Source organism: Pungitius pungitius, chromosome 10, assembly GCF_949316345.1.
Source record: "Pungitius pungitius chromosome 10, fPunPun2.1, whole genome shotgun sequence".
Lineage (NCBI taxonomy): Eukaryota > Metazoa > Chordata > Actinopteri > Perciformes > Gasterosteidae > Pungitius > Pungitius pungitius.
In genome coordinates, this window is record NC_084909.1 from 15,032,872 (window position 1) to 15,049,552 (window position 16,681).

Sequence of the window (16,681 nt, forward strand, 5' to 3'; positions counted from 1 at the left end):
CACCCTGTCCGGTAAATACCCAAGTCTTTCAGACTCTATGCCCGAGGTTTGTAAATGGGCTCTGCTGCCAGACTTCATGTGAAAGTCATGTCATTTGAGACATTATCAGTAAAAATCACCCTGAGTAAAAGGCCTGTGTGTGTTGGACTTGACTGCCTCTCCTCCTACTCTCCTTCTCTGCACCATTTGAGGATGTCTGGCACTAAATACAACTTGGTTAGTAATGAGGGCTGCATGGCACGCATCTATATCTGAGGCCCTCAAAGAAAGACCAGGCACACTCTTTGAGGACCAATCAACGAATTTCTGTCTGCTCTTAAGAACCATACAAATATTTTCTATTCATCAATCATTACCAAATGACCACATTCTGCATTCAAATAGTTAAGTGAAAACTTATATCATGTGAACTTAATTCTGTTAAAGGTGGAGCTTTCCATTGAGATACTAGATAGTTCGATTTGGCAATTGCCAAATCAGATCTTGTAGCCTGTGAGCTGGCCGCAATTACAGGCCAGAAAGTCAACAGGGAACAGGCAAGATGATGCCTGTGACAGCCAAGCATCCAGCTATCCAGCATTCTTTCTCAAAGTCTAGATCAGCATCAAGACTATGTATGTCATTGGTATTGTATTTGCTTTCTGCCAAAGTTTGAAACACTGACCTTCAGAGTAAATCCTTAATGAATCCAAGGTTGGAAGTATCAGAAGAGGGTTCCTTGAACTGATACAGTATTATTTGGTTTATAACTGTTTTCTTAAACAGGAGATGATTTCGGCGACAGTCCATTCACCATGATTTCTGGAAAGAGAAATTCCAATGTATTTGTAGCATTTTGAGCATCACAAACCAAGTGCCATACATACACTCAGGGCTGGACTGGGACAAAAAAAGGGCCCTGGCATTTTTGCTCAGACCGGCCCACCACAATCGGTCGGACACAACTACCAACCAGTACACTATCCTTGCGGTCCCTGTAGATATGCAAATCTACTGTTCCGTTCCCAAAAACCCATACAAAGCTGAGAACTACTGTAAGTGCAATGGACCAGTGTACTCACTCTCTCTTGACTGACTCCTAGTCCCTGGTGATCAAAGCTGGCAGTGGAGGAGGGCCTACACAAAACTATTATATATATAATATTGAAAGATATTTTGAAGAATGTCGGTAATCAGACAATTGATGGACCCCATTGACTTCCAGAGTAGGAAAAAACAATACTATGGAAGTCAATGGGGTCCATCAACTGTCTGATTACCGACATTCTTCAAAATATCTTTTTTTTTGTTTAGCAGAATAAAGAAATTCATACAGGTTTGAAACAACTTGGGGGTGAGTAAATGATGACACAATTTCATTTTTGGGTGAACTATCCCTTTAAAGAGCACAAACCCCTCTTTTAGTATGACACCAAACAACATTTACCTCTAAATGTTGAGATACTTCCCATAAAAAACCTATACAAACAAATTACTCACACAAATCGTCCTGATAATATATATATATATATAAAATTTAGAGAATTCACTTGCCGTAATATTGCATATTGATGATGTTGGAAATTTAGAAGAAACATTAGAAAATATCTAGTTATTTGAATATATAGCTTTTAAAATGCAAAGCGGGTTTTTAACCCCCAAATAACATACGTTAGCTACCTCTTCTAACATGTAACTCGTTGTGGGCGAGTAATAATTAAAATAATCAAATGGCATCATTTAAGTTTTTTTCTAGAGAAGAAGGCCGTCGACGGCCGTTCTAAGTTTTAAATGGTGACATTACAATATCCGAAGTTGCAATTGAATAAGTGAACTCTCAACTCTGCTAGCTACAAAAACAGTGCAAAACAGCTTATGCTGTGTTATTTGACTTTAGCTAACTGAGTGGCCATTGCAGTAACCTTTAAGTGACAATTTGACAAATGACAACCTGACACTCAGACTTTATAATAGCAACGACCGGCGATTATGTTTGTTGCCTTATTATAATATTCATTAATTTAGGTAACTGTTAAATCAACATCATCTTCGTTGTGGCCCAGCCCCAGCCAGGCCCACACACACTATCCTCATGCACCCGCCCTGAATAACACTCCCTCCCTGTTCATGTAGCTACCATGCTTGCTTACCGTTTCAATTTCACTCTCCTGCTCACTCTGTCCCTCCTTGACTTCACTGTCAGACTCAGGCACCTGCTGCACCTTCTCCTCTGCTGCCTGCGAGCCGCAAGCACCGCTATGGCTATGGCTATTGCTATGGCACCTCTCCTCTTCCATGTGCTATGATCACCTGCTGTTTCTGCAACATGTCATCAGGTACTGTAGTAGTTTTGGAAACTGAAGCTACAGCACTAAACATGTCAGTTATTTTTGAACATGTTGAGACATCAACCTCTAGATTTTTTATTTTTTTTGGCCCGCAATTTCCCCGCACCCCCCTAGCTCTTACCTTTTTGTTTCTCCATCCTAATCCACACATTTCTTTCTGGCTCTGAGCCACTGAATGCATCTGACTGACACACGGAGAAGGAGGGGTGGAGCCTGCTAGGAGATGATTGGGCCAGCCCAGTGTCAGTATAGAAAATGAACCAATGGGCCGCTGTCCCTGCTTTATGGGCCGGTCGAAAGCAAAAAATAAAAAATAAAAATATTGTATAGGCCTATCGACCGCCCACCGGGCATTTGCCTGTTATGCCAGATTACCAGTCCAGCCCTGCATACACTTTATTTGTTAGAGATCGTTTCATTGTATTCCTGTTTTTGTTGCAATGTCAGTGTTTTGATATTCAGTACATCCAAACTATGAGGCCATGAACGTAAAAAGCTATCTAGTTAGTCCTGGGAGACACATTATGGCTAAAATTTGCTGTTAAACATTCTTAATGGAGAGAAAAACGAGAAAGATCTCACCATCTTTTTCTTTTTTTTCATTCCTATTGAATACTCTACACACTTTTCTTTGCCACATCACCAATATTAGATATATTAAAGCCCCTGGCTATGAATTCATCACTTCTAACCAGATTGTCTTCAAAGCCCTCTGCTGCAGCTGAAATTGAAAACATCACCACCCCACTGCAATTCAGTTATTGTGTGTTCATCAGAAGAAAATACTGCCTGAGAACCCGTTGAAAACAAAAGCAGAAAACAGAAAGAGAAAACCAATAGCAAGGCTCCCATCGCTCCCTCATGGTGGTCTGTTGCTTCATCGCGTCTCACTCACACACTTTAATGAGAAAGAGGAAAAGCAGGGGTGGGAGGCAACGTCCTATTTAACGTTTTGGTTTTATCTCCCTTGCTTGCTGCTAAGATGCAACTAGGCGTTTGGGGTGTTAAATGTTTTTTTTCGCTTTGAGAAAGCTGAAGGATTTAACATTGGGGAGTAGTCAGGTTTTTAGGCCGTTAGCCTCTCAAGACGTCTGTAATTTAACATTCTGCAGAAGCAGAGTCTTAACCAGAAGATTCTTTTGTCTATGCTGATTATGTTTAGAAAGGAGGCTGCACTGAATGCAGACCTGTGTGTTGACATACTTTACATATCCTTTTGGGTAAGAAAAAAGTAAAAAGAACCTCTGAAAACTGTTTTACCAACACACCATTCATCAGTCATGATCATTGAAGAAGAGTCCAGTGTGATTCAAGATGGACGTTGGATTTGACGTTCCTCAGCAGCATCCATTGTGTCAAACACGTTCATATTTCCAACTAACGACATGATTGTCGTGGTGGGGTGTGATTAGCTCAGCTGCAGAGGGGGGGAGGGAACTGGGGGGAGGGGTTCAGGGAACGGTGCCGGCCGCTAACGAGCCCAGCTGAGGAGCATCAGCCTGATTGTCTCTCCTGTGTTTTAAAATCAGTGAGCAGGACTGGAGGAGGGGTTCTGAACCCGACGCTCAGGGGCGAGGCCGAGGAGCGAGCGAGGACAACCTGCAACGCTACAATAAAAGCTAACGTACTGGGGGTGGTCGACCTGCTTAAGGAACACTGGGAGGAGGGTCCGAGCCCCAGTAAGAACGAGATTCAATACGTCCTGGACCTGCGAGCCAAACTCCACACACTGGGTGAGTTGTCACGTGAGAATTTGCTCGAGGCCCAGGAGCGTCAACAACGGCTGTACAACAGAGGAGCAAAGCTGAGACAATTTACACCGGGAGAAAAAGTACTTGTATTGCTTCCTTCCTCCAGCTCAAAACTCCTCGCCAGGTGGCAAGGGCCCTTCGAGGTCACACGGCGGGTGGGGGACATCGACTATGAGGTGGTGCGATCTGACCGGGGCGGAGCTACACAGATCTACCACCTCAACCTCCTCAAACGATGCAGGGAGGCGGAGTCTGTTTCACTGGTGTCCGCAGTAGCTGAGAGAGAGGAGCTGGGGCCCGAGGTCCCAAAGTCCACCGATCCGACCCGGCTCAATTTCGATGCCCATCTCTCTGCGACCCAGAAAGCAGACTTAGCCCGGTTGCAAAATCAGTTTAGCGATGTGTTCTCCCTCCTGCCAGGTTGCGAGGACCTCATAGCGCACCACATCAAGACGTCCCCAGGCGTGACAGTGCGAACACGGCCCTACAGGTTACCTGAACACAAGAGAAAAATTGTTCAGCGAGAATTAGCGGCGATGCTGGAGATGGGGGTCCAACAGCGCCTGGTGCAGCCCCATCGTCCTGGTCGCTAAGAAGGATGGGTCTGTGCGGTTCTGTGTGGACTATCGCAGGGTGAATGACGTGTCACGCTTCGATGCCTACCCGATGCCCCGGGTCGACGAACTCCTGGACCGATTGGGCACCGCACATTTTTTTACGACACTGGAATTAACCAAGGGCTACTGGGAGATTCCCTTATCGCCAGAGTCCAAGGGACGGCTTTCTCCACTCCGTTTGGGTTATACCAATTCGCCATGCTTACCTTTGGGTTGTTCGGGGCCCCGGCCACCTTCCAACGCCTCATTGACCGGGTGCTTCGTCCGCATGCTGCATATGCTGCTGCCTACCTGGATGATGTGATCATACACAGCACCACCTGGGCGGAGCATGTGTGGCAGGTGGGCGCGGTGCTGGAATCCCTGAGGCAGGCCGGGCTCACCGCCAACCCGGGGAAGTGTGCAGTTGGGCATAGGGAGGTACGGTATCTGGGGTACTACTTGGGGGGTGGGCAGGTCCGCCCTCAGGTAGACAAGACCGCGGCTATTGCGGCCTGCCCACGTCCCAAGACTAAAAAAGAGGTGAGGCAGTTTCTGGGGCTGGCAGGGTACTACAGGAGGTTCATCCCGGGCTTTGCGGAGCTGACCAGCCCCTTAACTGACCTAACCCGGAAAGGTGCCTCAGATCCGGTCCAGTAGACCGAGCGGTGCCAATGGGCGGTTGAGGGGGTAAAACAGGCTCTCTGCGGGGAACCACTTCTCCATACACCTGACTTTTCTCTCCCTTTTATCTTGCAGACTGATGCGTCGAGCAGAGGGCTGGGGGCCGTTTTGTCCCAGCAGGTGCAGGGGGTGGACCGCCCGGTCCTCTACATCAGCCGGACGTTATCTGAGAGAGAGGCCAGGTACAGCACTGTAGAAAAGGAGTGCCTGGCCATCCGGTGGGCGGTCGACTCCCTGCGGTACTACCTCCTGGGACGCTCATTCATCCTCTGCTCGGATCACGCTCCGCTGCAGTGGCTCCACCGCATGAAGGATACCAACGCTCGGATCACTCTGTGGCATCTAGCTTTACAGCCTTTTAACTTCAAGGTGATCCATAGGCCCGGGACGCAGATGGTCGTGGCCGACTTCCTCTCCCGCCCTCAAAAGGAGAGGGGGGGGGGCTCCCCGGCCTAAGTCGGGCGGTGGGGGTATGTGGTGGTGGGGTGTGATTAGCTCAGCTGCAGAGGGGGGGGGGAACTGGCGGGAGGGGTTCAGGGAACTGTGCCGGCCGCTAACGAGCACAGCTGAGGAGCCTCAGCCTGTGTTTTAAAATCAGTGAGCAGGACTGGAGGAGAGGTTCTGAACCCGACGCTCAGGGGCGAGGCCGAGGAGCGAGCGAAAACCTGCCTGGTGTCTGTGTGTCACTCCTTTGGGAATCCGCGCAGAGGAGTCGCCTCTGCTACAATGATCTTAGGAAAAGATTGTGGTTTGGGTTGAAAATGATAACCTCTGTTGCGTAACGGGCGTGTCACACTGGACATGAATAGTGGGTGAATGTCCTGTGTTTTTTTATCCCGTAGGCTACAACCTTATCTCCCGGTGGCCCTACAGTCTTTTATTTTCTAACACTAGTTGCTCTGAATGTCAAATAATGACACAAGTGATTCACATAGGATGTGTGTGATGTGTGAAATGTAATGCTAAAGGGTGTCATTGAACAAGCCACCGGGAATGAGAAGGGATTCTTGTGAAATGTGAATTTCTTCCTTGTTTGTCATATGTGTGCACTGAATGATTACAACAGGAAGATAATCCACACAGAAACCTGAGTCTTGAGTGACTCATCGAGGAGTATGGATTCCGCCTGTGGGTGTGCTCTCCTAGGAGATAGATGGCACTGTGTATAGCAATGTCTAACCCCATCAAACCGGAAGTTACAGTTACAGTATCAAGATGCTGGGCATTAACAGACACCACTGTTCTTACTCATGAATGTTTGGGTGGTGGCAAACTTGTTGAGCTGCTGCAAAGGAATGCAAATACAGCCAACACCTTCAGCTAATCAACACACAAAAATGTGTTTCTATTCCTGGCATGGAGAGTCTCCCTTACCTTTTGCTCTTTGCTTGTATTGTACAGACAGCCAGCCATCTCCACCCCTCTCCTTTGTGTGGATGAATGGAAGGTGTTAGCGTTTATGGCTTGCAGTATTATGAGTAGAAAAAAGAACAAAAGACGAAGCTTTAAAATCCCTTAATCCTCTCACCATGACGCTTAATCTGGCTTTACCTATACCCAGCCTGTAATTACATTTTCTCTGTCATCCTTTCAGGTTGCTGCCATTTTAATCTCAAGATACAACCCAAAATCATCCTCTATTTATTTTCAGATTTTATCATACAACATTGTGACACTCTACGTAGAGGAGCCTTCCAAGGTGATAATAGTGATGTCAGTCATTACACACACCTATGTTTACAGTTACTGAATGTGTGATCGAAATGAACTATTCATGAAGTAGAAAGAGTTACTAAAGAAAAACAAGCTGGATGACATAGCTGTGGTTTCTGGAGACAAACTGGATTATTTGCGCACCATGGAACAACAACAGAAAAAAAACGTAATCTACCCGCGTGAAACCTTTGGAGGTAAAATATACTTTTAAAAATATGCACCAATAGTTATTCTAAACATTGTGGTTTTATAACTGAGACTGGGACTTTGATATTATTGTGAGGTTTCAAATAAACACACCATCAAACAAATCAAGGGTGCATCAGTGCTGGAATCCCCTGCTCCCGCTGTCTATGACTACCCGGGAGCTGTCAGTCATCCTGGTATCAGGAGACTCTCTTCTACAGAACCGGCTCAGCTTTGTTCCCAGAGTTACAGCAGCTTCATTAGAACCATGTCAGTCCCATCATAATGGACCTGAGGAGCCACTGCTGTTTGAAATTCGCTGTGCTCTGAGCCTGTCCGAGTGGTGAGACACACACTAAAGTTACGTATGTAACTTCAGTTCTGTGAATGCTAGATGGCCGCCAAAGGCTGTACTTAACACTGGATTATCTTCTGTCTAACACAGGTCTTTATACCAACAAAGTCACCTGTGACCTTGGAGGATCTCTGTTCTCTATAAGTTCTAGTATCATCCTGAGTTCAGTACTACGGAAACTTCTTGCACGTTCACAGGATTCCAAGTGACCAAGAGCTCTGGTGGTCATCAGGATCCATAGAACTGTGTGTAACTTTCGTTCTTTTTCATCCTTAATCACTTTCAGTGAAAAAAGGCTGCATATTTGGACATTCACCCAATGGGGGTGCAACCAAAGAACAGAGGTAAGAAAAGGACGAGTAGAATAGCTATGTCCTGCCTTTGTCAAGGTCAAAAGGAGGGCTACATTTTGTTTAACTAATTCATTGATTTCATCAGCCATGTTCCAAAAGTTTAACTGATATCATAGCTGTGTTCTGTGACAAGTATTCATGACAAAAAACATACTGACTGCCAATTAATCTTAGGCTTAGACTGCCGGGGGACTTCTTAGGACACACCGAGCCCCTCTCTCACTCTCACACTCTCTCCTTACACAATCATCCATGTTTTATTAATGTACATCAATTAAGCTTCTTTCCGGGAGTTCTTTGTGCTTTCTCGCCTAGCAGGTCTCCGTGGATCATAGTTTCGTGCGGACCCCGGTTCTGACTCCTGGCATGGCTCTGCTGACACCTGCTGCTGCCATCATCATTACTTTAAATATGATTCATATTACTGTCATCATAAACCAACATCTTTCTGCTCTCCCTCCCCACAGAAGCCTCTGTGGATGGTGGTTCGACCTGATGGTGGTTGTCCCTGCAGTGACACTGCCGTACACTTGTTCTGCTACTTGCAATTACTTGTATCATTTCTGTTAGAGAAATTGAATGTATTGTACATCTTTTACATTGTTGATTCTGTACACATGACATCCATTGCAGTCTGTCCTTCCCGGGAGAGGGATCCCTCCTCAGACGTTCTCCCTAAGGTTTCTTCCCTTTTTTCCCCATTGAAGGGTTTTTTCATATTTTGGGGAGTTTTTCCTGTGCCGATGTGAGGGTCTCGGGACAGAGGATGTTGCATGTGTACAGACTGTTCAGCCCTCTGAGGCAAATTTGTAATTTGCGATTTTTGGCTATACAAAATAAAATGAATTGAATTGAATTAATCAAGAAAAGTGTGTTTGTTGACCTACTGGGTGATTATAACAGAACCATTGCATATCAGAAGGAGAGGAGGACAATTTGAAATATAATGGCAGTGTGAATGTTAAGACTTTATTTAGAGAATCCGTAAGCTGCTAGTGCCTATGAACCTATGTTTGTGAAATTAATTTTGACCACCTCATTGCGGTTTGGGAAGGAAAATATATTGGATTGGCATGTAAAGTCTCTGAATTACCTCCTTGTCCCATCAGCATTCCAAAACTAATCTCCATCTCCTTGGAGAGAAACGGAGAGGATGATCTCACAGCATGGAGGAAGAAGGAATGCTATTCAACTACTTAACTTTCACTCTGCTGCTTCTCCTGATCACTTCCCCCCTTCATTTCCAAAGTCGATTTACCTTCTTACCCCAGTCAGCACTGCAGAGCCACTCCTCGTTTTATCATACAAGGCTCAAAACTCATCTCTTTAAAAGAACCTAATGCTACCCTTTTCACAATCATAATCATATCCCTTTTGCTACAGCTTCCTCTCCTACTACTTCTAATGCGATCCTCACCATTTAGAACAAAGCCGTTCTTTAGGCCACTGCTCAAGAGTTGCACTGATAAAAAAAAGGTTACATCTCTGCAACCATAAAGTCTATTTGAACAATCTGGGTGTCATCATCATGTATGTTAAGACAAAATAAAGATTGGCACACTGCACAAATTACATTTTGGGGTTTTTTCCTGAAATTAAAAGCACTTTCAGGATGATTCAACTTCCGCAAAATATATGCTTTTCCTGCACATCCCTGCTTGTTATGCGCACGTCCTGTCAGGGGATATCTCAAGATTGCACTGTAGCCAATAGCTGGTTAAATAAAAATGATATTTATGATATTCTGGGGGAATTAAAGATTTTTTTGCCATACAAGCAGACGAGAGGACTACTAGTACATACAGTATTATACCATTCTGATTATTATTTGATATTTATATATTATACTGCCTATGAGGGTGATCAAAATAAAATTGTAAAAGTGTTATTCACAGGTTTTTTCCATTTTGGAATAATGATTAACTGCAAAGTAGAGTTTTTGATCCCATAATTGTTTTGAATTAAATCACAATGATGTTTGCTGAAATTAATTTGATTGTTTTACCCAGAACATTTTCCATCAGCCACCGCTCTTTTAGAATTATTATAGTATGACTCCAAACCTCTACCAGATTGTTCTCTTAACAAAAGGACACATTTTTCGAGATTATTATAGCAGCAGACAGAAAGTTTTTTCATAATTTTGGGCCAAACTGTCCCATTTTCCTTTTGTCATTTCCCTTGGATATCACTAATAGTGTACAATACAACTCATACAGCGGGTGAAATAGGTATTGAACACCAAAGGAGTAATACATGTATGTATGTATTACTTGAAAATCTCATGTCAATAGCTCCTTTGGAAATATATTTACTGAGAAAATGGTGACGTGTTCAATACTTATTTCACCCGCTATATAGTCGTAATACTTTTCTTCCAAATGAACCCAATGAGTTAAGACTTTTTTACATGTTACAATTATCTTCTGTCTATGTTCCTTGTCTCTGGTAGTCTAAGGGTTTTTCTGGAGAGGGGTGAGCTGCATATCTAATGAATCTGCTGTCTAATTTCTGTAGAGGTCATTTGTGTGTTTAGCCAACGTAGCGGTGAGGGACGAATGTCTAACTAGCTACGTTGTCCCATTCTCATCATATAAGTTACGATGATTTGTAGCCCCAGTTAAATTTGACATGCAAAATCACTATATTCTTTCGTAACTAGTTCATGGGAAGACACTGTTAACTTTGACCATTCCTTGGAGCTTTTTTTGAGTAGACAAGCATTGGGCTAAACGTTGAAGACTGATAAAGAATTTTACAAACAGTCTTTCTCTTCAGCTATGGTTGAAGAAAAACTGATCTGTTATAGATTAATTGATATCAGGAATCAGGTTGACCGGATTGTTCACGGCACCCCTCCCTATGATTTTAATGGCCTGGCCCACATTTGATCATCTGGCCCGAACCTGAAATCAGTTTGACACCCCTGCCCTAGCATAAGCTTTCCATGGAATGCTGAGCAGTGTGATACCCTGATAGGACGAGCACAGTCTTTCCCCTTTATGAAAATGGGAACCACCGACCTTAGCACCAATCCCCACCCCCATTCAAGATTGAAAATGTGTGTCAGCCAAGACAGCCCAACAATTTTGCTACACCAACACAACTTGTGCCCAAGAGAGGAGCTGTGTCTGTTTGAAAGGTTTTTGGTTTTGGAAAAATGTTCAGAAAATGATTTATTGCAAAGTTGGTTTAGCCGCTCGTATTTTCTCTAGTGGCAACACCAGCAACCAAAACAAGCTAACATGCTAACGAGCTAAAATCATGAAAAAAGTTTCACTGCGTGTTAGTAGAGTTGTGCAGTTTGAGGATTTACACAGTGATGGCAGCTCTCAGAAACAGTTAAAGGGAAACTAAAGTGTAGTATTGTAACCCGCTAGAGAATGGGGTTTTGTCAAATCAATTGAAATATTTTTCCATATTTTTTCAGACTAGTTATTTGCCTGTTTTGAGGTTCTCAGAGACAAAATATCCAAATGGTCCGTGTGAAAAAATGGCAACCACTTATCCCAATCTTTCCCAGTATCACTGACAAATTTGCGCAGCATGTTTTTCAGGGTTTGATTAAATCGTTCTACCAACCCATCGGTTTGTGGGTGGTATGGTGTTGTCCGGATAGTAGTGATGCCCAGCTGATGATGAAGCTGTTTCATTGTGAAATTCGTCCCCTGGTCGGTGAGGATTTCCTCTGGGAATCCCACCCGGGAGAAGAGCTGTACCAGTGCGCTAATGATCTTTCATTCAGATCAACAAGGTGCTGTAAGCATTCTTTAGAAATGTTGGCCCATATTGATAGGATAGCATCTTGCAGTTGATGGAGTTTTGTGGGATGCACATCCAGGGCTCCCGTTCCAACACATCCCAAAGATAGTCTATTGGGTTGAGATCTGGTGACTGTGGGGGCCTTTTAAGTACAGTGAACTCATTGTCATGTTCAAAAAACCAATTTGAAATGATTCGAGCTTTGTGACATGGTGCATTAGTCTGCTGGAAGTAGACATCAGAGGATGGGTACATGGTGGCCATAAAGGGAAGGACATGGTCAGAAACAATGCTCAGGTAGGCCGTTGCATTTAAACGATGCCCAATTGGCACTAAGGGGCCTAAAGTGTGCCAAGAAAACATCCACTACACCATTACACCACCACCAGCAGCCTGCACAGTGGTAACAATGCATGATGCATGTTCTCATTCTGCTTATGCCAAAATTCTGACTCTACCATCTGAATGTCTCAACAGAAATCGAGACTCATCAGACAAAATTTCAGTCAAAATTGCTCTTCTATCAGCTTGAATCAGTCGGCCCATTCTCCTCCGACTTCTAGCATCAACAAGGCATTTTCTCCCATGAAAATGCCTTGTTGATGCATCCCTATCTTTTATTACGTTGGTACCTAAATATTAGTCTGACGGTGATGTTAACAAGATATGCTTGGAGAACAGAACATTGACAAAAAGCCTGATTTTTTTGGATTCTAATTTAGTTAATTTAGACACTGTATTTGTCTTCGGTATTTTAGTATGTGATGAATACCTAAAATGGAAGAGTCTGATTGTTCTTAATACAAATACTAGTTCAGCCAAAATTATGTTAAAGAAAAAGCTATGACTAATGTGACTATCCAAAACAAAAGTATACAAAAAAATGTACAGTAGATTGTGCATGTGTTTCTTTAAAAGGGTGTGGAGAAAATGAGAATTCCACTTTGATAAGTTGTCTTCTAACGGTTACTGGTACCGGTGTTCGATGGAACCCAAAAGCACAACTCAAACAACGTTGGGGAGACTGGTAGCTTTAATCAATAGTTCAGGCAAGGTCATAGCAGGGGGATCAGTCAGCTGGCAAACAATCCCAGAGGGGCAGGCAGGGGATGCGTAGATGAGGGCAGGCAGGAGTCTGAACCAGGGATGGCGATCAGGGAGGCAAACAAATCCGAAAGGGAGCAGGCAGGTAATCCGAGGTTGAAAGGCAGGCAAGGTCAGAACAGAGGTAAATCAGGCTAACTATGGAAACGCGGGAAAACTTGGCAAAACACACAAGACAATCTGGCAGGGAACAACAGAATGTGACAGGCTAAAATAGTGAGTGGCTGAAGAGGGGAGGTGCTGCAGGTGAGGGCAAGCAGAATCAGGTGAGGGTAATGATCTGACGATGTGGGAGTATCTGAAATGACAGGAGAGTTAGATACCAAGCAGTGAAGATGAAAATAAACTATGATGTGGACAAATGTGTGACACTTCTACACGTTAATGTGGCTTTCTGGCATGTCTACCAACCCCCAAAGGCCCACCGATTCCAGTAATGAATAAATACCAATCAATACAACCCGTTTGGATGTTCCGGAACGTCATCACACCAAATGGATGTCTCCCTCACATGGCCTTAGCACGCCTACCACCACATCCCACATCAATTCATAAATGAAGACTATGTCCCGGGAGGGGTTTGCAAAAAAATGTTTGAAACAAACTTTATTCCTAACCTGGGCTAAGATTGGTCTGGTTTGGATGGGGGGGTCTTAAAGAGACAGGCACTAAAACAGAACGTTTCAGACAGGGCGGTACAGGAGAAATTATATGCTTTTTTAACATCAAAGCATGTGGACCTGTTAAGTATGAGTCTTCAAATGAGCAGGATATGTCTCCTTCAATAGATTACAGTAATATCTATTGCATATTTTGGCATTGCTTCCCCAGAGGAGATCAGTCATTTCACAAGCTGTAATTCAGTCCAACAAGAACATTGCCCTCGTGTTAATAGTAGCAAGGAAAATAAGACTCATCCCAAAAAACATATTATAATGTCATGTGAGGGAGTGTCATTAATGGGAGGTACATCCCCTTTAAGTGGTTGCAGCAGGGACTACACTCCACCATGGCATCTGGAGAATGAACTACCATTCCCGTAGCAGGGCGGCCGTGCCGAAGGCTGCGCCCAGCTGGAAGAGATGAGGCTGATTACCCTGAGGGTAGCTGGCGTGTGGGAAAGAACAAAAGGACAGGAGTGTGGAGAAAAGCGCGGGTTTTCAATGTTTTGTTAAAGACAATGAACCAGAAGTAAACTGAAGATACTGTTTATTTTTTTGGGGTGATGTTTTGTTGGAATTAATTTTCAGTTAGAATCCTTTACTTTTTCATCTTGATTTGTGCACGCACGCCCCACCTCATGATCCCGACTTCTTAAGACTACACTATATATATGTTGTGTACCACCTCTAGAAAACAAAGACAAGAAAATTCCCAGAAAAAAATACCATTTCACATGGTGGCAGCTTTTGCAGACATTAGCCTAGTACAACCCTGTTCAAATATGAAATTCAAAAATTATATTTTTGAAATGATGATTTCAGTATAATTTCAAAAGGCTCTCTGGTAGGTGCAACATACATTAAAATACATAGTATGCATCGAAGAGGAGTCGGGAGAGACACACCGAGGTACAGGAAGAGAGATAGATGATACTAACCTTACAGCTCTCATGACTTATCACAATAGCTACTTACCTATAGGCCAAAGGTTTTTTCATAATAATGTATGCAGGTTGGGACAGGAGGAGTTGAGATTAATCCTCTGGCTGATTTATGTCTCAGGCACTCTCGCTACGGCACTGTAAAAGGGGCAGTTCACCAATTTTACACGTCAAAGTCAATTTACGCGTTACTACAAGTCTTGATAATTGTGGATCTATTCCTCATGCCAAAAAAACTCAGTCACAGTGATGTCATCACCCTGTTTTTTTGATAATTACTAACAAAAAGCATGCACTGACAGTGAAAGCAATGCTACACGTAAAGGTAGCCTATGTGTACTCTCTCTATTAGTCTGATATTGGTACTGAAATCAGCCCGGGGAGAAACAAGATGTATTACTTATAACAGATGAGCACGGGGTGTATGTGAAAGTACAGTAGCTGTGCAGTTGTCAAAAGTATTTAAAAGAATAGGTTATTATGTTACTACGTTATTTTTGTATTACTAAAATGTGTAAGGAAAAGAATAGCAGCCGAAAATGAATTCTTCCATTGAGCTCTAGAGCTCCTATGAATTAAGCCACACAATTACTAGGTGAAATGTTCCTTCATTCACACACACACACACACACACACACACACACACACACACACACACACACACACACATACACAGACTAGTTAATTGTGACCAAATCCCACCAACACAATTTCATTCTAACTGCTCACATGGTAATATTGTGAAAACAAGCTAGATTATCACACTGTCTCGTGCTTGCGCAGGTCGACTCTTCATACCAACAAAGTCACCTGTGACCCTAGATAACCCGCCCGGCATGTTTAAGTTCCGGTGTCATCCTGAGATCAGTGCAAGATAATCTTCTCGCGAGTTCACAGGATTCCGAGTGACTAAGAACTCTGGGGGTCAGTAGGGATTGACATAAGGCGAAAGTTATGTATGTAACTACATACATGACGTGAGAAAATTATCCAAGATGGCGCCGCAGCTGGCTGCCTCAGTGTTTCGGTGCTCTTTATTTTTTTTTTTTTTGTCGTAAATTGGTTTTCCTGTTGCAATTCCCGGAGCTCTTTCACCAGAGATGAGCTCTGGAACATCAGTGGAACAACTCCAGTGGAGTTATTTCCAACTTTTCTTCTCTCCTCTGTGGAATTACTGGACATTCTAGTCAAAGGTGCGCTCACCTTTAATCACGGTGTGAGACACCGGAGGAGAGGAAAACGGGCCGGCTCGTTAGTGTGACTCCGCAAGCGTGGTTCTCACACACCGCTGCCAGGCATCTTTCTCTCCAACATGCGCTCACTGTGCAACAAACTGGACAAACTTCAGCTGCTGGTGAAAAGAAACAGAGACTTTTCTTCATCTTCCATTTGTGCTTCACGGAGACCTGGCTCTGCGGATCGATACCGGACTCCGGGCTCCAGCTGGCGGGCTTCCAAGCTGCTCAGAGCGGACCGCGGCACAGAGCTGTCCAGCAAGATGAAGGGTGGAGGAATCTGCTTCTACTTCAACGATGTAACAGTGATCCCGCAACACTGTTCTCCTGCTCTGGAATCTTTTATCATCAACTGCAAACCCTTCTACTCCCCCCATGAGTTCACTTCATTCATCCTGGTTGGTGTTTACATGCCGCCGGCGGGCAACGTGCAGGAGGCACAGCAGACACTCGCTGACCAGATACGGCGTGTGGAGCGGATCAACCTGGACTCTTTGTCTTTGGGGACTTTAACAAAGGAAACCTCCACCATGAACTTTCGAAATTCAAACAGTTTATTTAAATGCTCGACTAGAGAGGAGAACACGCTGAATCACTGATACACTACAGTAAGCAGGGCTTATCACGCTGTCCCTCGTGCTGCGCTGGGACACTCCGACCGCGTCACAGTCCACCTGATTCCTGCATATAGGCAGAAACTTAAGCTCTGCAAACCTGTGGTGAGGGCAAGAAGTGGATCAGCGAGGCGCTAGAGGATCTCCAGGCGCGTTTGGACTGCACAGACTGGGATGTTTTCAGGACTGCTTCTGACAATCTGGATGACTTCACAGAGGCTGTAACTTCCTACATCGCCTTCTGTGAGGAAAGCTGTGTCATCATGCACCAGGGTAAGTTATAACAACAAACAAACCCTGATTCACAGTGGAACTCAGAAAACTACGACTGCAGAAGAATCAGGGAGAAGACAAGACTTGTAGTCAAAATACAGGTTCTCATCAAATGACTGCTT